The 23383-nt window shown below is 43.1% G+C and overlaps 1 pseudogene; it reads right to left on the bottom strand.

Annotated features, from left to right (window-relative positions):
• Window positions 1–13258: 13258 nt before the first annotated feature.
• Window positions 13259–23383, bottom strand: part of LOC106612946 (somatolactin-like) — a 96484-nt pseudogene continuing 86359 nt past the window's right edge.

Here is a 23383-nt window from a genome sequence, read left to right as displayed (position 1 = left end):
TAGCTGCAACATCAAGAGCACCCTGACTGGTTGCATCACTGCCTGGTACGGCAATTGCTCGGCCTCTGACCGCAAGGCACTACAGAGGGTAGTGCGTACGGCCCAGTACATCACTGGGGCTAAAATGCCTGCCATCCAGGACCTCTACACCAGACGGTGTCAGAGGAAGGCCCTACAAATTATCAAAGACCCCAGCCACCTCAGTCATAGACTGTTCTCTCTACTACCGCATGGCAAGCGGTACCGGAGTGCCAAGTCTAGGACAAAAAGGCTTCTCAACAGTTTTTACCCCCAAGCCATAAGACTCTTGAACCGGTAATCTAATGGCTACCCGGATTATTTGCATTGTGTGCCCCCCCAACCCCTCTTTTTACGCTGCTGCTACTCTCTGTTTATCATATATGCATAGTCACTTTAACTATACATTCATGTATATACTACCTCAATTGGGCCGACCAACCAGTGCTCCCGCACATTGGCTAACCGGGCTATCTGCATTGTGTCCCACACACCACCCGCCAACTCCCACTTTTACGCTACTGCTACTCTGTTCATCATATAGGCATAGTCACTTTAACCATATCTACATGTACATACTACCTCAATCAGCCTGACTAACTGGTGTCTGTATGTAGCCTCGCTACTTCTTTAGCCTCGCTACTGTATATCACCTGTCTTTTTACTGTTGTTTTATTTCTTTACCTACCTATTGTTCACCTAATACCTTTTTTGCACTATTGGTTAGAGCCTGTAAGTAAGCATTTCACTGTATGGTCTACACCTGTTGTATTCGGCGCACGTGACAAATAAACTTTGATTTGATTTTATCTGGGTTTTTTTTTATCTGATTCTCCTGCTTGCATCAGTTACCTGATGTGGAATAGAGTTCTATGTAGCTATGGCTCTATGTAGTACTCTGTTCCTCCCATAGTCTGTTCTGGACTTGGGGATTGTGAAAATACTTTTGGTGGCATGTCTTGTGGGGTATATATGGGTGTCCAAGCTGTGTGCTAGTAGTTTAAACAGACACCAGTAGTGATGAGATCAATCTCTCCTCCACTTTCAGCCATGAGAGATTTGCATGCATATTATTAGTTAACTCTCTGTGTACTATTAAGGGCCAGCTGTGCTGCCCTGTTCTGAGTCAGGGGGAAACTGTAAGGGGGCTGCAGCTGGCCGAAGATGAGCTGAGATCTCACTGAGAGAAAGAGAGAGAGAGAGAGACAGAGAGAGAGAGAGATCCTCTAGACTCAATGTCATCAGACCCCAACCCCCCAGTGTTAAAGGGCAGACGACCATGCCTCTCTCCTGTAGCCTTATCCCCTCTGTCCTCTCCCATCCTGTTTTCAGGCTGCCAGGTCTAGATAAGGTGTCTTGGCAGGGAGTTGGAGCCTCGGCCTTCGCCTCGCTGAGCGGGAATCCAGGAAGCTGCGTCCACGCTACACCGCATGAACAATAGGCAGAGAGGAAGCACTAGGAATTTAAAAGGAATGAGAAGACAGGAGAGCAGTGAGGCTTTAGTGAATACCGGACCCAGACACTATTCTAATCCACTGGCACACAAATCATTCCCAAAATACAACTCAAAACAAACAATTTGATTTCTGATTTTATTGTCTATGTCCTCGCTGCATAGTATACTGTTATCTCCACATGCCAAGTGGAATTCATTTACTAGACAACAGGTTCCGTTTCAACATGCAGTCATCAACACAGCTATTGAAAAAGACTGCCTGTTCTGGATGGCTCTATGAGGGTGGGTGCTGCTTCTCAGTTCTAGACGTACAGTTAAGTCGGAAGTTTACATAGACCTTAGCCAAATACATTTAAATTCAGTTTTTCACAGTTCCTGACATTTAATCCTAGTAAAAATGCCCTGTCTTAGGTCAGTTAGGATCACCACTTTATTTTAAGAATGTGAAATGTCAGAATAATAGTAGAGAGAATGATTTATTTCAGCTTTTATTTCTTTTATCACATTCCCAGTGGGTCAGAAGTTTACATACACTCAATTAGTATTTGGTAGCATTGACTTTAAATTGTTTAACTTGGGTCAAACATTTCCGGTGCCCTTCCACAAGCTTCTCACAATAAATTGTAGGGAATCTTGGACCATTCCTCCTGACAGAGCTGGTGTAACTGAGTCAGGTTTGTAGGCCTTCTTGCTCGCACATGCTTTTTCAGTTCTGCCCACAAATTTTCTATAGGATTGAGGTTAGGGCTTTGAGTTGGCCACTCCAATACCTTGACTTTGTTGTCCTTAAGCCATTTAGCCACAACTTTGGAAGTATGCTTGGGGTTATTGTCCATTTGGAAGACCCATTTGCGACCAAGCTTTAACTTCCTGACTGATGTCTTCAGATGTTGCTTCAATATATCCACATAATTTTCCTCCCTCATGATGCCATCTATTTTGTGAAGTGCACCAGTCCCTCCTGCAGCAAAGAACCCCCACAACATGATGCTGCCACCCCCGTGCTTCACGGTTGGTATGGTGTTCTTTGGCTTGCAAGCCTCCCTCTTTTTCCTGCAAACATAATGATGCTCTTTATGGCCATTATGGCCATTTTTGTTTCATCAAACCAGAGGACATTTCTCCAAAAAGTACGATCTTTGCCCCCATGTGCAGTTATAGTCTGGCTTTTGTTATGGCGGTTTTAGAGCAGTGGCTTCTTCCTTGCTGAGAGGCCTTTCAGGTTATGTCGAGATAGGACTCGTTTTACTGTGGATATATATACTTCTGTACCCGTTTCCTCCAGCATCTTCACAAGGTCCTTTGCTGTTGTTCTGGGATTGATTTGCACTTTTCGCACCAAAGTACGTTCATCTCTAGGAAACAGAACTCGTCTCCTTCCTGAGCGGAATGACGGCTGCGTGGTCCCATGGTGTTTATACTTGCGTACTATTGTTTTACAAATGAACATGGAACCTTCAGGTGTTTGGAAATTGCTCCCAAGGATGAGCCAGACTTGTGGAGGTCTACAATTTTTTTTCTGAGGTCTTGGCTGATTTATTTAGATTTTCCCATGATGTCAAGCAAAGAGGCACTGAGTTCGAAGGTAGATCTTGAAATACATCCACAGGTACACCTCCACTTGACTCAAATTATGTCAATTAGCCTATCAGAAGCTTCTAAAGCCATGACATCCTTTTCTGGAATTTTCCAAGCTGTTTAAAGGCTCATTCAGCATTGTGTATGTACACTTCTGACCCACTGGAATTGTGATACAGTGAATTATAAGTGAAATAATATGTCAATTGTTGGAAAAATTACTTGTGTCATGCACACAGTATATGTCCTAACAGACTTGCCAAAACTATAGTTTGTTTACAACAAATTTGTGGAGTGGTTGAAAAACAAGTTTTTATGACTCCAATCTAAGTGTATGTAAACTTCCGACTTCAGCTGTATCTTTAATGTGTACAGTTGTACAGTATGGCCATTTCTGTGTGGAGCAGGTGCTGGGTTGGGGCTGTGTAGCCACAGTGACAGCCCAGGCACTGCGCGTTCCACTCCCTCTCTCATTTACTGTCTGACGTTTATCCGACAGGCTCAGACACAAAGCCTGTGGTCCACCTCTTTCCTCTACCACCCCACAAACATACATACCCCCCAACCCCAAACCCAACAACTCTGCTCAGAGTCTAGCTTCAGTTCCTCATCAGACCTCCAGTCTCCAGTTCAGCAGAGGTGTCTTCTCTCTAGACTTCCTGACTTTGTCAGTCTGAACAACCATGTATTCATTCATCTCTCTCTCTCTCTGTTTAACAACTGTTCCAGGGTCTCTGGTGAGCCAGGCCTAATGTAAATGTATGGTCACTCTGTTTTCTGACAGTCCTATTTGACCACCCCGGCCCACAGTCCTCTCTGCCATATTGTGGATTCAGAGTTATCTATCTAATAGAACTCAGAAGGTTTTCTTTAATGGAAGCTTCTCCAATGTCAAGCATGTAAAGAGTGGTGTACCGCAGGGCAGCTCTCTAGGCCCTCTATTCTTTTCTATTTTTACCAATGACCTGCCAGTGGCATTAAACAAAGCGTGTGTGTCCATGTATGCTGATGATTCAACCATATACGCAACAGCTAATGAAGTCACTGCAACCCTTAACAAAGAGTTGCAGTCTGTTTTGGACTGGGTGGCCAGTAATAAACTGTTCCTGAACATCTCTAAAACTAAAAACATTGTATTAGGTACAAATCATTACCTAAGTTCTAGACCTCAGCTGAATCTGGTAATGAATGGTGTAGCTGTTGAACAAGTTGAGGAGACTAAATTACTTGGTGTTACCTAAGACTGTAAACTGCCATGGTCAAAACATATATATTCAATGGTTGTAAAGATGGGGAGAGGTATGTCCATAATAAAGAGATGCTCTGCTATTTTGACACCACACTCCTCAAAGCAAGTCCTGCAGGCTCTAGTTTTAGCTTATTTTGATTATTGTCCAGTCATATGGTGCTGCAAAGAAAGACTGAGTTAAGCTGCAGCTGGCCCAGAACAGAGCAACATGTCTTGCTCTTCATTGTAATCAGAGGGCTAATATTAATACTATGCATGTCAGTCTCTCTTGGCTAAGAGTTGAGGAAAGACTGACTGCGTCACTTCTTGTTTTTATAAGAAATATGAATGTGTTGGAAATGCCAAATTGTTTGCATAGTCAACTTACACACAGCTCTGGCACCTACACTTACCCCACCAGACATGTCACCAGGGGTCTTTTCACAGTCCCCAGGTCCAGAACAAATTCAAGGAAATGCACAGTACTATACAGAGTCATAAGTGCATGGAGCTCCCTTCCATCTTATATAGTGCAAGTGAACAGCAGACCTGGTTTCAAAAAACACGTACAGCAACACCTCACAGCACAATGCCTCGCCCAATGTTGTGTGTATGTACTGACATGCATGTGTAACTGATATATGCACACACAAACTACTTGTTAATGTTTTTAAATGTATGTCCATTATAAAGTATACGTATGTCGGACCCCAGTAAGACTAGCTGTCACCTTTGGTATCAGCAAATGGGTATCCTAATAAATCAAATCAAAAACCCTGCCCAGACAAGGCCTCTCTCCCCGGTTCACCTCTCCCCCATCTCCGCCACCTCCGCGACACACCACGCCACTGACGTAATGTCTGTATTTATAATCTGAGTCTGAGGGGAGCAGATCTCCCATCCTGCCTTCACTTTCCCACTGTTGATGGAAACACATCTGGAGCATCCCATGGGGATGGATGCTAACTATCCTGCACCACCCCAACCTCCACTTCTACACTGGGCTAGACTAGACCAACACTGGGATGTATGGAGTTGCTGGTTTTGGCCGACAAAGCCCTCGTCCCACAGACCCTTCAGGTTTGCTAAGGCAGTGTGTCTATTGTATGTGCTGCAAACCAACAGCATGTGGGAGGGAGCACCATGGTCTACTCGGAGGGGTTGAGACCGCAGAGAAAAGGCTGGTCAGCTGTGGGGGAGATGTGAGGAAGCCACCAATTTGGGGTTAGAGCAGGGAAACCACAACAAGTATACAAGATATAATTTAAAACGTTCATGAGCTTAAATGAATGAGAGTGGCTACACAGACAGGCCTTCCCAGTGGAGATCCAGTCAAATTGAGAGGACATAATATCATTACAGTTTCTGCCACTCGTTCTTGCTGAAACCATTGCAATGTGTTCAAAGTGTTGTCTTACCCTGAAAACCAGTCAACAGACTGAGATGCTATACAGGAGACCAATGGAGACCCAATGATTACTATTCTATTCACTGATTATTAAATAACCTACATAACCTTTTTGTGGTTCCTCTTTCCTTTTCTTAGCATTTTCAGTAATATGAGAGCACATATTTGCATTCATAGTATTATCAATATATCAGTATTATCAATTACATTTTTATTCGAAAAAAGCAATACATTGTCAAAGTTGAAACACACAATCCACCCATTTGAAATAAAGGGTCACAGTTCTTTGCATACCTTAGATGTTCAGTGTGTTGTGTTGTTCACTGTATTGACAGCTCCCAGTATTATTGTTTTCTTCAGAGGCTCGGCTGTCCCATCCCAACCCACCTCCATGGAGGCTCACCAGGGACAGAGTCAGCCAGGTTTAATCCCTGAACCGTAACTAAATTCAGCAACACACCTATCAAAACTTTTTTAGATTCACAGGCTAGAGGTCCAACCATTTAGAGGTCCAACCATCTATCCCCCCTTTTCTCCAATGCTTTTCTTTCAAGGCAGAAATACATACATAAATAAATGAAAGTGGGATAATCCTCCGTCTTTCCAAAAAGGAAATTATTGTATTTGAAGTTATGGCAGCAGAGCTTCCTGAAGTGGGGGAAATGCACTAGATTTTTATGCTTGTGTCCTGATCTAAGAAAAACACAGAGCATCCTGGCAGACAGACAAATATATCCCCCTCTGCCCCCCTGCCACCCTTTCAGCCCCCACCCGCTACCTCAGTCCCACTATGTGCATTGCAATTTATGTCAGGAGGAAAAAAAGGCTGGAAAACTCCAAAGGTTCCTCTGGCCAGAGAAGTGAGGGGAGGAAATTGCATTGATTTAAGCTCAGCTTCTTTTGGCATCTGTCCTTTTTTTTGTTTTCTTTCCCTAAGTGAGAACGTTTGTTCCAGGCCGTTTGGTTTCGATACAGTAGTGTAACATGTTTTTTTTTGTGTTTTTTTTATATATCCATGGCAATGGTAAGAGGATGTGACAGAGGCTGCCTGGTTTAAAACAGCTAGCGTTGTTTAACCTGAACTGGTACCATATAGAAAAAGGTGAACAGTCTTACAGAAATACACAAACGTACTAGTTTGTTCATTCATGAGAGGGTTTCAGGATGTAAGACTCTAAATGCACAAAGGTTTATACAAAGGCTTAAGTTGTAATAGCATATTTTTTTTGTTTTATTATTTGCATATCATTATAAATTTCATTTTTGTGACTGTCCTTGTCTATCATCACATTTTGTGTGGAAGCAACAAAGAGTAGCTACAGTTTCTGCAATAGGGGTTTTAAATAAATAATAATTTTATGATGATGAAAAAAGTTAATATGTCCATTCAGTGGCACTGAGTAGATAATGGACACTACTCTCCAGTAAACTTTGACACCAGTTTGTGTTACCACTGTATATGCTTCCTAAAATGACTAACCCTCTCGAGTTAGTGACACTTGCTCGAGTTAACCTTTGCTAGAGGTTTGTGAGACTTCATGACAGTAACTCAGAGTCCATCTATATTTTTTTAGGTTTCTTTCCTCCCTTCTTCTATTTGTGGCATGGGAATATAGTGCAGCGTAAGATAGTTGACCAGCAGAACAGTGGAGGGATGCCAGGGCTTCACATAGCGACGATTGATGGTCCCTACCCCGCTGAGTTCACAGTCCATCGCCCATTCCCTGCACCCTCCTGGGTAATCGCTTCATTTCCTTGTGGCGTAAATCCTGCAGTTCGCCGCACTCACCACAAATGGGGGACACCCACAGGGCCGTTTCAGCATGCCCATCTGTTTGCCTGCGATTAAAAACAACAACAAACTGTTTTGCACCATTGTTGTCCCCACTGCTTTTTGTAAATGACACAGAACAGCACACAATGGTAATGTAAAAGAACGGTTGACTGATGGAATTTCTCTCTCTAAGTAAACAGTACATACTGTTGGAGATAAAACAAAGAATCAGTTGAAGCAAGAGGATATTTGACCATCTTTTGCATTATGTCATTCTAGTAATGCATGATTTGTCATGTACATTCAAATCATTTCTTTGATCAATGTGTCACACCAAACCTCAGTCACTGCCTTAACAGAGGATCATTATAGGATTTCAAAATGTTTCACGGACTTCACTCTATTCTAAGCCGTCCCCATATCTCCTCTTTCTTACTAGCAGCTTTCCTGGGTGAAACCCTAGCCTGCTATTACAATCTGACGGACTCGGGTTGACATCTCCCAACACACTGGAACGGTTAGAAGGGGCTTGACCCCCTGACCTCCTGACCTCACCTCCACTAACACGTACATGCAGCCTCCCTGAGATACCCCCAGGGAAGACGTGGGGAGAGGGGTTTGGGGGGGTCAGAGCTGAATGGGCCCCTTACTCCTGGTTTGGACCTTTCCACCACACACACACACACACACACACACACACACACACACACACACACACACACACACACACAGTGTTGTCTGACAGCTCCGCGCGCTGCAGACCCAGTGGTCCTGGGTTCTTGGAGGGAGGATAAGAAGCCCTCTGTCATTCTTTCATGGCCTGAATCACATTCCCTCTGGTCTGAGGTGGCGTGATAGAAATGGCTTTGTAGTGAAGAACTGCAGCCCGGCTGTCAGAACATGAGGTGCAATTGAATACCGAGGCTTCATTCCATATCAAGCCAGTTCCAAATCTAGTTCCCAACTTCTTCCAACTACCTGCCTTCCAGCAATCCATGTTCTCCCTTGATCCCTATCGTTGCCTCTCTCACACAGATCCCTCCTCTGCTCCCTCTCACTTTCTCTCTCTCTTTGTCGCTCTGTCTCTCTCTCTCTCTCTCTCTCTCTCTCTCTACTCCGCTCCGCTCCTGCATCCCAGCAGTCTGGATTTCCTTACCTCGGGTTATAATAGTTAGACTGTGAAATCATCCATACCGCCCTCCTCCCCCAGTCACTTATAGCAGATCTTTAATATTTATGGATGCAAAGCCTGGGGAGCGGGTGGGGGTGAGGGGCTGGTTTACTGCTCCCTGCATTTTGTAAGTGGACTGGCCTGGGTGGTGGTGGTGAGCAGGGCAGGCAACCCGGGGTCTAGGCCCCCATACTGAAGTGATTAAGGCACAGGAAGCTGAACCTGACATTGCTGACACTAGGCCCCACCGCCACATCCTGCCTGCAAAACCCTCGCCACACTGACACTTGATTCGCCGTGACAACCACTGGCTGATTTACATCTTGTGATGAAGGGAGCTGGTGTGGTATTGACGTGGAGGAGCTATAGATGAGAAGACAATCATAGAGGATTGCATTACTGGCAGGAAACCCAGACAAGGAACAACCGTCTTTGTTGGCCGCTTCCTTTATTGTGTTGCTCCTTGCTAGTGTGATGTTGGGTATAAACAGGAACAAACAATAAGGACCGCCAAGTTAGGCCCATTCTCCAGAGAGCAGGACGAACAGTACTTCTACTTCTTTATTTTGTCAAACCATCACTCACAACCAGAGTCACGGATGCAGTCCGGAGTTTTCCTATGAGGGATACAATTATTTCCTCATAAGCATGCTCAAACCCTGGTCGTCTCAAGTACATGAGCCTCTCTGAGAACGTGAAGCTGTGAGACAAATTCCCTCTGACTCTAAAATACAGTATATATATTGTACGAATACGCAGAGAGAGGGACCATACTAGTTCCTCTGAATATGATTTTATGTTGCAATGTGTCTCACTTTCTTACCTTCCTGAAGCAGTAGGTTAAATTATAAATATTTGCGTTAAATATGTGTCAAATGTTGAAAGCATGTGTCCAGTTCTATTACACATCAGCATTCCACTGCTACATTTACATTTTGCTCTCAATAGGTGGCATCTTAAGTTACACTACCATTCAAAAGTTTGGGGTCACTTAGAAATGTCTTTGTTTCTGGAAGAAAATGACTTTTTTTTGTGCATTAAAATAACATCAAATTGATCAGAAATATGGTGTAGACATTGTTAATGTTGTAAATGACTATTGTAGCTGGAAAAGGCTGATTTTTTATGGAATATCTACATACAGTTGAAGTCGGAAGTTTACATACACCTTAGCCAAATACATTTAAACTCAGTTTTTCACAATTCCTGACATTTAATCCTAGTAAAAATTCCCTGTCTAATGTCAGTTAGGATCACCACTTTATTTTAAGAATGTGAAGTGTCAGAATAATAGTAAAGAGAAGGATTTATTTCAGCTTTTATTTCTTTCATCACATTCCCAGTGGGTCAGAAGTTTCAATACACTCAATTAGTATTTGGTAGCATTGCCTTTAAATTGTTTAACTTGGGTCAAATGTTTCGGGTAGCCTTCCACAAGCTTCCCACAATAAGTTGGGTGAATTTTGTCCCATTCCTCCTGACAGAGCTGGTGTAACCGAGTCAGGTTTGTATGCCTCCTTGCTCGCACACATTTTTTCAGTTCTGCCCACAAATTTTCTATAGGATTGAGGTCAGGGTTTGTGATGGCCACTCCAATACCTTGACTTTGTTGTTCTTATGCCATTTTGCCAAGGCCAGCATCCTGGAGTCACCTCTTCACTGTTGACGTTGAGACTGGTATTTTGCAGTTACTATTTAATGAAGATGCCAATTGACGACTTGTGAGGCATCTGTTTCTCAAACTAGACACTCTAATGTACTTGTCCTCTTGCTCACATGTGCACCGGGGCCTCCCACTCCTCTTTCTATTTTGGTTAGAGCCAGTTTGCCCTGTTTTGTGAAGGGAGTAGTACACAGTGTTGTACTACATCCTCAGTTTCTTAGCAATTTCTCACATAGAATAACCCTCATTTCTTAGAACAAGAATAGACTGATGAGTTTCAGAAGAAAGTACTTTGTTTCTGGCCAATCGAACCCACAAATGCTAATGCTCCAAATACTCAACTGGTCTAAAGAAGGCCAGTTTTATTGCTTCTTTAATCAGTTTTCAGCTGTGCTAACATAATTGCAAAGGAGTTTTCCAGTGATCAATTAGTCTTTTAAAATGATACACTTGCATTATCTAACACACGTGCCATTGGAACACAGGAGTGACGGTTTGCGTATAATGGGCCTCTTTAAACCTATGCAGATATTCCATAAAAATTCTGCCTTTTACAACATTAACAATGTCTACACTGTGTTTCTGATCAATTTGATGTTTTTTTAATGGACAAAAAATGTGCTTTTCTTTCAAAAACAAAGACATTTCTAAGAGACCCCAAATTTTTGAATGGTAGTGTACATGTAGGACTAGATCAAAGAGTGTATTCTAAATGGACTGACCAAACTGCAATCTTCTCCGATCAAAAGACCTTGAAGACAGAGCACTGCTGCCACCTGGTGCAATGGGTTGGGAAGGAGAGGACAATCATGTAGCCCAACGGTTCCCAAACATTTTCACTCAGCCCCCCTTCCATCGTTGGGGAACCCCCCCCACCCCTCCCACCTACCCAGTCGAATGTGTGCTCATGTGATATCTGAGTGACTCAAACATTACAACAAAACCCCTTGGCTTGGGAACCACTGATGTAGTCCAAAAGAGATATCAACACACCAATAAAATGAAACACCATTTACATAATATCAAATTTGCTACATATACTATTGTCCTTATTGATAAACACAAACATACTTGCTTTTTTTCTAGTAAATCCGTAATTTGGTAATGTGGATTGAAATGCATGTAATTTTTTTCTACAGATCATTTTACAACTGAGACATTTTTGAGGAACACATTTTTCATTAGAAAAGGGGACATTTTGACATATTGCCTAGTTACTGGAAGGGAAGCTTTGAGCTCTTACAGCAGAAAAGGTGAGTAATTTTTATGGAACCAGATGTACTTTAAAATTAGGAGAAACGGTGATGGGTTATAGGGCAAGGGTGTTGGCACTGTACCCCTTTCCACCCTCACAATGTTTTCCGTAATAACAGACCATCAGTGTTGCCATAGGATACAGAAACTCTAGACGATGTGTTTAATATGGTGCCTTGGGGTTGCAGACAGGAGCTTTTAATCCAAGTTTGTAATTAGTCTGTCTGTCAAACAGTTTTTTTTCTCTCTTCCATTTCATTGTCCTTCCAAGATACTTCCTATAGCTTCCCTGCCATAGATAAGAAGATTAATTGAACCATATCTTTGAACCATATCTTTGACCAAAAGCATTCTCACAAAGACAACATTTCAGTTCAGAGAGAATTCCCTTCTTGCAACTCTTCAGTGACTGATTGTTATGTCCTTTCATTTGTTATTGACACATGCATGCCTCTACTCTTTACCATGCATTACCATTGGACCAATGGAACAGTTTCATGCTAACCCTCAAGCAATGTTCCATTTGGAATAATAAAGACAAATTGATTTTCCATCAAATTGACAAAAAGTAGGATTCCATAACTTCTGGGAAATGTTTAGTGATTATCATGACAAAAATTGTTTCCTATTTTTGTCCTGCCAGTTACAAAAATCATCAAGGTATTTTACACTCTAAAAATAGTCCTTACTTAGTCCTCATTCTGACCTTTGTGTCAATTTGAGATAAACACAATCTGGTATGGGCATAACTAAAAATAATGCTAATTCATATCCTGTCCAACAAACCATATGTTTATTTTACTCTCCTCTCCATTCCTTATTTTACTCTCCTCTCTTATTTTTATCTCTTCTCTCCCTGTCAGAATATCTTTAGCTCTTCTCTTTGTCTGTAGCTTCCTTTGACTTCCGTCTCCTACCGAGTGTGTTCCATTTCACTAATGCAGAGGTGAAGCCAGCTCGACTAGAAGAACAGGATCTCTCCGAATACACAAGGGGCCACAGAAATAATCGAAACACTGCAGAACCAGGGAGGAATACAAACTCCAGTTAAGAACAAAGGAAATGGAAATCAATCGTAAAATATGCAGATTTTTCTTCTTTTTTTGAAAGAGCAAGATGCAAATCCCCCTTTGGGACTTCACCCTGCAATGCTTTGCCAGGTTAAAAAAATATAAAGGAAAATATGAAATGCAGCTTTTCAAATAAAGTGGCAAACCATTACACCTACTTAGTGTTGCGTGTACGAAAATGTTTGGAAACAGTCAGTTGCTAACATACTGTAATGCACCAGGCACACACATGGTGATTGGCTATGAAAAGCCAACTGACATTTACTCCTGAGTAAGTGCTGACCTGTTGCACCCTCTACAACCACTGTGATTATTATTATTATCTGACCCTGCTGGTCATCTGTGAACGTTTGAACATCTTGGCCATGTTCTGTTAATCTCCACCCGGCACAGCCAGAAGAGGACTGGCCACCCCTCAGAGCCTGGTTCCTCTCTAGGTTTCTTCCTAGGTTCCGGCCTTTCTGGGGAGTTTTTCCTAGCCACCATGCTTCTACATCTGCATTGATTGCTGTTTGGGGTTTTAGGCTGGGTTTCTGTACAGCACTTTGTGACATAGGCTGATGTAAAAAGGGCTTTATAAATACATTTGATTGATGATGTTAGACACCCTAAGGCAGAGGTCATATCAGTCGACCTCTCTATGTGTTCAAGGCAAATGCGGGGGCACCAGAAGCAGGGAGGAAAAATGTTGCTAGCCTCATTGTGAGAGAGGGGGGGGGGTAGTGAATGGGGGGGTTAAATGGGGTGGAAATAGTTGTTCTCTCATAAAGGAAACAGCTGTATTTGTCAGTCTGGTGACACTTGAGGAGCTTGAGGAAGGTCTCCAACTTGTGCGGGTCCTTCTTGAAGCAGCTGAGCAGAGTGTAGTCCCTCAGAACTGACTCCAGCACCTCAGGCTGCAGGTTGTATGGAGTCACGCCCTGCTCATAGTAGGAGGTGGTCAGCATGCCCTCGTCCAGCATCTATAGTACACAGGAAGGACAGGACAGAGGGATGGGGGATGGGGGAGGAGAGAGGGAGGGAGGGAGAGAGAGGGAGAGGGAGAGAGGTGAAGTCAAGGAAATGAGCTATTGATAGAGGACTACAAGATGTGAGCAAATGAGTGCTAATGGATTTACATTAGGTGAACATGCATTGGGCTTAAGAGGACAATGCGTAATGACACTGAAGTACCTTCCTGATGAGGACCACCACTCCTTGCTCCAAACTAAGGAGTTTTTCCGACACCCATTTGGTCTTGTTGAGTAGTGTCAGGAACATCGTCATAATTATCCAAGGTGGTTTGCAGGTACACTGAAGGCTCAGACCAGGACTGGACCAGCATTAGGACTGAGTGGAGGAGCCACTTGTCCCGCACAACACAGTTTAGGGAGCACAGTTTGAGTTTTGTGACTATTGTGTACTGAACAGTACTGTATATTAGAAATAATTGATTTGCATTGGTGCTATTGTGCAGTTTTAGTATAGTCATGTAACTGGATTCAGCTAAAGCAATTATATACTAACCTAAAAATAATTACTCTCAAATCACAGAGGCACAGAGGCAATACCTTCAACAGTAAAGTCATCGATATATCTGACAGAAGCATTACAGTGCTAAAAGTACAAGGAAAGGGTTTTTCTGTACTCAATTAAACTTTTTGGCATTCAATGTAGAATGCAAGGTCAGAAATTAGCTGAGTGGGATCTGGTCTAGCAGTTATAGGAGTGAACTAGCAGTTATAGGAGCTAGCAGTTATAGGAGTGAACAATTATTGTCTCCCTGCTCCAAACTCACAGCATTGCACTTGCCTTTTGTACGATGTAGAGTATTAATTATAGAGATGCATGTTTAAGCAATCCAAATCTTCCCACCTCAACCTTTATACGAGTGCTGCTGCTTAGTTTCCAACTCCCAGACTTAGCTGACCTTAAAATCTCTGTAGGATCCGCCCCTTTTTAAAAATGTTGCCTAAAATTATATACCCAAAACTAACTGCCTGTTACTCAAGCCCTGAAGCAAGAATATGCATATTCTTGGTACCATTTGAAAGGAAACACTTTGACATTTGTGGAAATGTGAAAGGAATGTAGGAGAATATAACACAATAGATCTGGTAAAAGATAATACAAAGAAGAAAAAAAACCTTTCTTTTGTATTGTTTTTGTACCATCATCTTTGAAATGCAAGAGAAAGGCCATAATGTATTATTCCAACCCAGCTGCAATTTAGATTTTGGCCACCAGATGACAGCAGTGTAAGTGCAATGTTTTAGACTGATCCAATGAACCATTGCATTTATGTTCAAAATGATGTATCAAGACTGCCCAAATGTGCCTAATTTGTTTATTAATAACTTGTCATGTTCAAAACTATGCACTCTTCTCAAACAATAGCATGGTATTATTTCACTGTAATAGCTACTGTAAATTGGACAGTACAGTTATATTAACAAGAATTTAAGCTTTCTGCCAATATCAGATATGTCTATGTCCTGGGAAATGTTATTGTTACTTACAACCTCATGCTAAACGCATTAGCCTATGTTAGCTCAACCGTCCCATGGAAGGGACACTGATTCCGAATAAGTTTTAAAGCTAAAAAGCCCTGGCTGGATCACAGTTAAAAGTGGTCTGTTGTTCAATGGTATTGGATTAGTGCATTTGAAAAAAAATCCCCATTAACAGCATGTCCTAATGCTTTTACATGTCCTAATGCTGCTAGCTCGCCATGCTACACTGCTCATTGGTACGCGAATGCTCCTGCTACCTGCTCTCCTTAACTTGTTGACCAGTGTTTTGGCTTACTGCCCCACAATTTACTGCTTGTTTCTACAGTACCAACTTGTGAGTTGGTCATCTCCTGCTTGCATGGAGTATGTGCAGCCAGGATCCATACAGTGAGCAAATCCTCCACTTTCTCTCTGTTTGCCATACTGGTCGTGTGACTCAGGTGTTTGTTGCTTGTGTGTTTGCCATTTCATGGGGTGTGCTTGTTTCAGGAGATGGGGTGTGGGCAGTATTTGCGAACCCACTGTAGCTTATAGCAAACTTTTAGTAAATTCCTGTCAAGAAGAGATACATGGAAGCTCAATTAGCCTAGCTAGCCTGTAGTTTCAAATGGAGGGCGCTAACGAATGGTTTCAACGCTACAGGAGCTGTGATTATTTAGCTCTATTCCGGGGCAATGTGGACCATCCGGACATTCAATGTAGCAACTGTTTGCTTGCAGAGGAGCACAGAGGCGAAGTGGCTACTCTTAGCGAACAAGTAGCTAACTTACACAAGCTACTGGGGAATCCACGTCCGCCTACTTTCAGTTTCTCTTCTACTCCAGTAGCTGGAAAATGGAGTTAGTAGGATGCTTCTGAATGACTTAGTGGATGATTCCTTTTCTTGAACTTGCCAACCAGCCATGGAGGCACATCACTCTCCGTGGAAGTCGAAATTAGCGGCCTTTGGCAATTGGGGCCTCCTTGGCAGTGGGAAGCCTGGACCGGATACAGACTTCAAACAGCTTTGCCGCCCTGGATCCGTCACCTTCATCCCTGGTGGCTTTTGCTTCGAGGTTGGATCCGGAGGTACCTGCGCCTTCGTCCTCTGTCCTGACTCCCTCTCCGGTGGCTTCTACATGAATGAGGCTTCACTGGTTGTGGGAGGCTCGAACCGGATGCCATGAGTTGTGAACGTGCGAGATTCTGCCTCTTGCAAGTTCTCGATGGGTCTTCCGAATCATGCGAGGTGTAAGAATGGGCAGATTTCCTCTTCCATTTCGCCGGCTATTTTCCCAATGAACCAGCAGAAGTGTGAGAGCCTGGCGAGCCGGCTGAGGCATGAAGGCCTGTTGATCCCGCTGAGGCGTTGGAGCCCGATGATCCGGCGGAGCCTGACGAGCCGGCTGGGCGTAAAAACCTGGCAATCCGGCTGAAGCCTGACGTGGGATGGGCACCTTCCGAGCCAACTGGGGCAAGAAACCTCTCGAGCCAGCTAAGGCGTGACAGCCCGATGAGCTGGCTTAGGCATCCCCGGTTCCATCGGTGGCAGCCCCCGGACCCGACGTCACCACCAACTGGAAAGCCAGCACTCCTCCGATGCTTTGCTTGGTGGCTTCAGCATTCTGTAAGGACCTACGCTGGAGTAGATAAGCAGGTACGGGGAGTCAAACATTTAATCAGGAACAGACATGAAACAAGACAGGAACAGCATCAGAGCACGGGTATACAAGAACATAAGACCTTCAATGCTGAAGCGGGAACAGAGTGGAGGAACAGACAGATATAGGGGAGGTAATGACAGAGGTGATTGAGTCCAATAATCGCTGATCCGTGTTCCGGGGGAGGCAGGTGTGCATAATGATGGTGGCAGGAGTGCATAATGCTGGGGAACCTGGATCCCTCGAGCGCCAGGAGGGAAGAGCGGGAGCAGGCGTGACCGTACCAACCAGGTATGCGCCCAGGTAGGATGCCAGGTGGCACCCCTAGGAGGGTACTCCCCGTACTGTCACACCCTGATCTGATTCACCTGTCTTTGTGATTGTCTCCACCCCCTCCAGGTGTCGCCCATCTTCCACATTATCCACTGTGTATTTATACCTGTGTTCTCTGTTTGTCTGTTGCCAGTTCGTTTTGTTCGTCAAACCTACCAGCGCCTGTTTTCCTACTCCTACTGTTTTCTAGTTCTTCCCGGTTTTGACCGTTCTGCCTGCACTGACCTTGAGACTGCCTGCCTGCCTGCCTGCCTTCCATTTTGTTTTGTACCTTACCCCACCATTCCGGATTACTGAACCCTGCCTGCCCTAACCCTGAGACTGCCTGCCGTTTTGTTTTGTACCTTATCCCACCATTCTGGATTACTGAACCCTGCCTGCCCTGACCCTGAGACTGCCTGCAGTTCTGGACCCTTTTTACCTTCTCTGGATTATTGACCCCTGCCTGCCTTGGCCTGTCGTTTGCCTGCCCCTGTTGTCTGCATCTGGGTCATACCTCAAACGTGATACTATTAATAGTTTTATATCAAGCTATTGTTTTGCTACATGTGCTCATCAGCATAAGGGTATTGTCAATAGTAATCCTTTGCACATTTACCAGAATTCTACAATTAGCTTTCAAACTTTGGATACAATTAGGAAACATATTGTGGCTAGCTCATCCTGTTCTATTGACCCCTGTGTCACTATGGATACTTCTGCTGTTTTAAGATCTTGCACAGGGCTTGGACTGTTAAATATAAGTGTGCGAAGCCTGATGTCTGAACTGGACTTTCTGTATGTCTGGGTGCATAACACTCGCCCAGGTGTTCTGGTTATCTCAAAGACCTGGCTGAATAATTCCATTATGGATAAAGACTTTGCCATTGAGGACAAAATGTTCAAATGTGATAGACAAATAAGAAGGGGGAGGGATGGCTGTTTATGTAAGATCTTCCCTTACGGCATCATGCTTTCTTAGCATCTCTGTCCCAACACTGTGTGAGCTCTTGGTTATAAAAGTGTCCATAAGTCAAAATATGCATATATTTATTGCTGTGGTTTACCACCCACAGCTACTTTGGCGGAGACTGTTAATATTATTTCTGATTATTTAAAACCCTTTCTGGTGTGTCAGGAGATCTAATTCTTGATTGTCTTACACGTGCCTCAGATCAGTTTAAGAATATCTGTCCCGACTTCAACTTGACTCGGCTGATAATGAAACTCACTCAGATGAAAGAACCTAGAAAATTCCTCATTGACTGACCTTATCCTGACTAACCATCCCCATAAGTATTTGGTTAGTGGTGTTTTTGCTGATTATATCAGTGACCACTGCCCTATGCTTGCATTAGAGTTACCAAATTGAAAAACTCTGACCCTCGTAAAATTGTGAAAATATTTAATTTGAATTCTCACCCCAGGCAATCTTTTTTCTACTAGCCGCATAGCGGACCCTGTTTTGGCACTTACATTTTTTCTCATCCATTTTTACCTCTCTGGCTGACAAACATGCCACTCAGAGTCAAAGAACTAACTAATCCATGGTACTCTCCTATACTCTGACTTCCTCTTGATAACAAATCAAGGCTGGGCCAGTTGCCTTGATGGATGATCAGTCAACCTCACATGACTTGTGAAATGGTAGTCAGGGTTTTTCTTTTCGGCAACTCACAGAAACAGAAGTTCTTGCTGCCTTATTAGCTATTGACACCAATAAGTCATTAGGGGCTAACAATTTGGACCCCTCTTTGCTTAAGTATGCAGCACCTCTCATTGCTGGCTCAGTAACACACATTATTTATTTAATTTAAGTATCATGAAATATTCCAAAAGTTTGGAAAGCATATTTTGCGCTACCACTCCATAAGGATGGGGATAGTAATGGTCTTGATAATTGTCAACCCATGCCCAGGCTTCCTTGTCTTGCGACCCCAAGGTTCTATACTAGGGTCACTACTGTTTACAATCTTTTTTTTATTTTTTTATTTTTTTTATTTCACCTTTATTTAACCAGGTAGGCAAGTTCTCATTTACAATTGCGACCTGGCCAAGATAAAGCAAAGCAGTTCGACAACATACAAAAACAGAGTTACACATGGAGTAAAACAACATACAATCAATGATACAGTAGACAAAAATAAGACTATATACAATGTGAGCAAATGATGTGAGATAAGGGAGGTAAGGCAAAAAAAAGGCCATGGTGGCAAAGTAAATAAAGTGTAGCAATTAAAACACTGGAATGGTAGAATTATAATTTGAAGAAAGTTCAAAGTTAAAATATAAATAATATGGTGCAAAGGAGCAAAATAATAAATAAAATAAATAAATACAGTAGGGGAAGAGGTAGTAGTTTGGGCTAAATTATAGATGGGCTATGTACAGGTGCAGTGATCTGGGAGCTGCTCTGATAGCTGGTGCTTAAAGCTAGTGAGGGAGATAAGTGTTTCCAGTTTCAGAGATTTTTGTAGTTCGTTCCAGTCATTGGCAGCAGAGAACTGGAAGGAGAGACGACCAAAGGAGGAGTTGGCTTTAGGGGTGACCAGAGAGATATACCTGCTGGAGCGCGTGCTACAGGTGGGTTCTGCTATGGTGACCAGTGAGCGGAGATAAGGGGGGACTTTACCTAGCAGGGTCTTGTAGATGACCTGGAGCCAATGTGTTTGGCGACGATTATGAAGCGAAGGCCAGCCAACGAGAGCGTAAAGGTCGCAGTGGTGGGTAGTATATGGGGCTTTGGTGACAAAACGGATGGCACTGTGATAGACTGCATCCAGCTTGTTGAGTAGGGTATTGGAGGCTATTTTGTAAATGACATCGCCGAAGTCGAGGATTGGTAGGATGGTCAGTTTTACGAGGGTATGTTTGGCAGCATGAGTGAAGGATGCTTTGTTGCGAAATAGGAAGCCAATTCTAGATGTAACTTTGGATTGGAGATGATTGATGTGAGTCTGGAAGGAGAGTTTACAGTCTAACCAGACACCTAGACACCTACAATCTATATAAATAACATTGGTATTGCTGTAAAAAAAATATATATATTAATTTGTATCCAAATGAAACAGTATAGTATTCCATTGCTCCATCGATTGGCCAAGCCTTTTCACATTTTAAGTCTGATTGTTAAGCACTGCAGCACTATTGGATCTAAAGTTATTGCCAAATGCAAGCAAGACAAAATGCATGATTTTTTTCTAAATCCCATAAACCGGATTTAAATGAAATTTGCAATGACTAGTTTGAACGGTACACAAATTATATCTGGCTTAATGATAAAGTGTAATTTAAAAAATCTGTCAATGAGCTGGTGAAGAAGTTGAAGTTCAAAGAAGGTTTATTTTACAGAAACAATGCATCTATGACTTTTGTTAATATCTATTTTATATTATAGGGATATGATTTATAGGCATGCAACAGCATCTACATTTAAACAACTAAATGCTGTTTTCCATTGTCCCCTTAGGTTGATTACTGATGATGGTTATAGAACTCCCCTTTGTGTTCTGTATCAAAAAGTAGTTTGGGCCTCTTTGTATGTAAAGAGAGAGCAGCATTTTCTTGTGTTTATCTACAAAGCACTCATGCAGAAACATCCTATGTATCTGTCATCATTAATTCAATTTAGACTTACAAATGACCAAATCCGGTCTCAGGCTTGGATAACACTGGAGGCCCCTTCGGTCTCGACAGAGTTGGGTGAAGCTGATTTTTGTTTTTTTAGCTTGGTATGTGGAACAACTTCCAGAACTCTCTGAAATTAGATGTTCCGGCCCCCTTGGTCAGTTCAGAGTTGGAGACCTCTGTTGATAAATGTGTCTGTTTTTCTTAATATGTTTTGTGATTTTGTATATTGTATATGTTTGATGTATTTAAGCAGGGCTCATCTGTAAAAGAGACTCTAGTGTCAGTATTTCTTCCCTGTCAAAATAAAGGTATATAAAACACAAATAATTATAACAATGGTGGGAACAAGATACAAGAATAATTAGGCCCAACTAATATTCAATCGGCGAAAACAATCCACCACAGAAATGGCACTACAGGGACAGAAGACTCACTCATACATTAAGTGACCATAACTGCAAAGCTACGTGCTGTTTCTATGTCCCGCCAAGGCCGTTTTGTGCTTTGGGGCTACACACACAGGCACGTGTGTGTGTGTGTGTGTGTGTGTGTGTGTGTGTGTGTGTGTGTGTGTGTGTGTGTGTGTGTGTGTGTGTGTGTGTGTGTGTGTGTGGAGTCCCACAATCACACACACAATCATAGAAGGAAGACATCTCAATCACCAGAAATTAAGACAAAAGTCCAAACAAACACACACACAGAGAGAGAGAGAGACACACAAATCCCCAGATAGCCCTTCTGACAACCCCCATCCACTGAGGACACACAAAGCCAGAAAGTGTGCTCCTCTTTGACTCAAATGGCAAATACATTCAAGAAAATTAACTTTTCCCAAACACAAAGTGGCTAAACTCTGGTGCCCAAAAACTAGGCATTCCCTGGCACTGTTGTCAGAGAAAAGACTAGGGTCCCCCCAGAAACATCATAATTCACACAGGCACAAATGACCTGAGGGGCTAGCTGGAAAGGGTGGCCACAGCACTCAAGGGAGTGATTGAAAAAGCTTCTTCCACTTACCCCAATGCACAAGTGGGGGGTGAATGCAAGCATTTCGCGAGACTCTGCCTCAAAACCTAATGTCTACTTGGCCCACCACTCCACCCTGGACTTGAACAGCATTTACGACCAGGTCCACCTCTACAAGGCAGCAATCACAACTTTTGCCAGGACCCTGAAGGACGTCAACCTCAACCGTAGCCCCAGCACCTCACACAGGACCAACAGAGCAACGTACACCCCAGCCAGACCAGCGAGACACCCTCCCAGACCTGCAAGACCCCCTCCCGAAGTATCTGCACCGAGAGAACCCACGCCAAAAGGACCTACACCCAGACCACAGCATCACCAGCCACATTCCAACCAGCTAAGACCACCCCAAGAAAACCCTGGCCACACCCTAAATAGGCCCCCCCATGTTAGTCCTATGCCCCTTCTGCCCACCGCATGCCCCCCAGCAAGGACCTCAACATGACAGCAGGACATATGCCCAGGTTGTTAGCAGAGCAACAGGCCCAACCCCCACTATTTCACCCGCCCAAGCCCCATCCTGCGACACAAAACCACACAAAACACACAAAAACAACACTAGACACTATGGAACACAACACTTTTACTATCTCATCCTGGAATATACAAGGTCTGAGGTCATCTGTCTTTGGCCTAAAGAGCAGGAACTCAGACTTCATCAAATAAATTGGAAATATAGACATTGTCATCCTACAAGAAACATGGTATAAAGGAGATGGACCCACTGGTTGCCCTCTAGGTTACAGAAAGCTGGTAGTCCCCATCCACCAAACTACCAGGTGTGAAACAGGGAAGAGACTTAGGGGGTATGCTAAGTTGATATGGAGCAGACCTAACCCACTCTATTAAATTAGTCAAAACAGGAACATTTTACATCTGGCTAGAAATTAATAAGGAAATTATCTCAACAGAGAAAAATGTCAACATGTATGCTACCTATGTGTGCTACCCTAGTCTGTGGCGACCTAAATGACAGAACTGGACAAGAACCCGACACCCTCAGCACCAGAGGTGGGACCAAGTCATTGTTTTACATGTCACAAGTAAGTCTCAAGTCTTAGCACTCAAGTCCCAAGTCAAGTCCCAAGTCAAGACAGGCATGTCTGAGTCAAGTCTCAAGTCAAGACCGTCAAGTATCAACTCAAGTCTCAAGTCCTAAACTTTGAGTTTCGATGTGCTCTTCACCAAATGTAATACCATTTCATATTTTTAACAACAGTAATAGTTACATTTACGCAAATCATGAAGGCTTTTAAATATAAATATATATTTATTACTTTCCAAAAAAACATTATATTTCCATGGAAATGATATAAATATACATTTATTACTTTCCAAATAAACATTATATTTCCATGGAAATGATCGACTATCGAGGATTGCTATGGGGTGCAATCGGGCGATGTAGGCTTGTACACAATCACCCAACCTTAACACACACACACACACACACACACACACACACACACACACACACACACACACACACACACACACACACACTCTCTCTCTCTCTCTGTGGTTACATTGGGCTAATGTATGTCAATGGTTTTAGGAACAGCAGTAACATCAGGCAGGATTTAGGCTACCAACTGCCTAGCCAGTTGTAGCTCAACCTTGGGTGCAATGATCAGGTTCCCGCACTGACTGACTGTGTGGAGGC

Source organism: Salmo salar, chromosome ssa09 (assembly GCF_905237065.1).
Source record: "Salmo salar chromosome ssa09, Ssal_v3.1, whole genome shotgun sequence".
NCBI classification, from domain to species: domain Eukaryota; kingdom Metazoa; phylum Chordata; class Actinopteri; order Salmoniformes; family Salmonidae; genus Salmo; species Salmo salar.
Note: the sequence above shows the minus strand (reverse complement) of the source record. Positions and strands in the feature narration are given on the sequence as shown.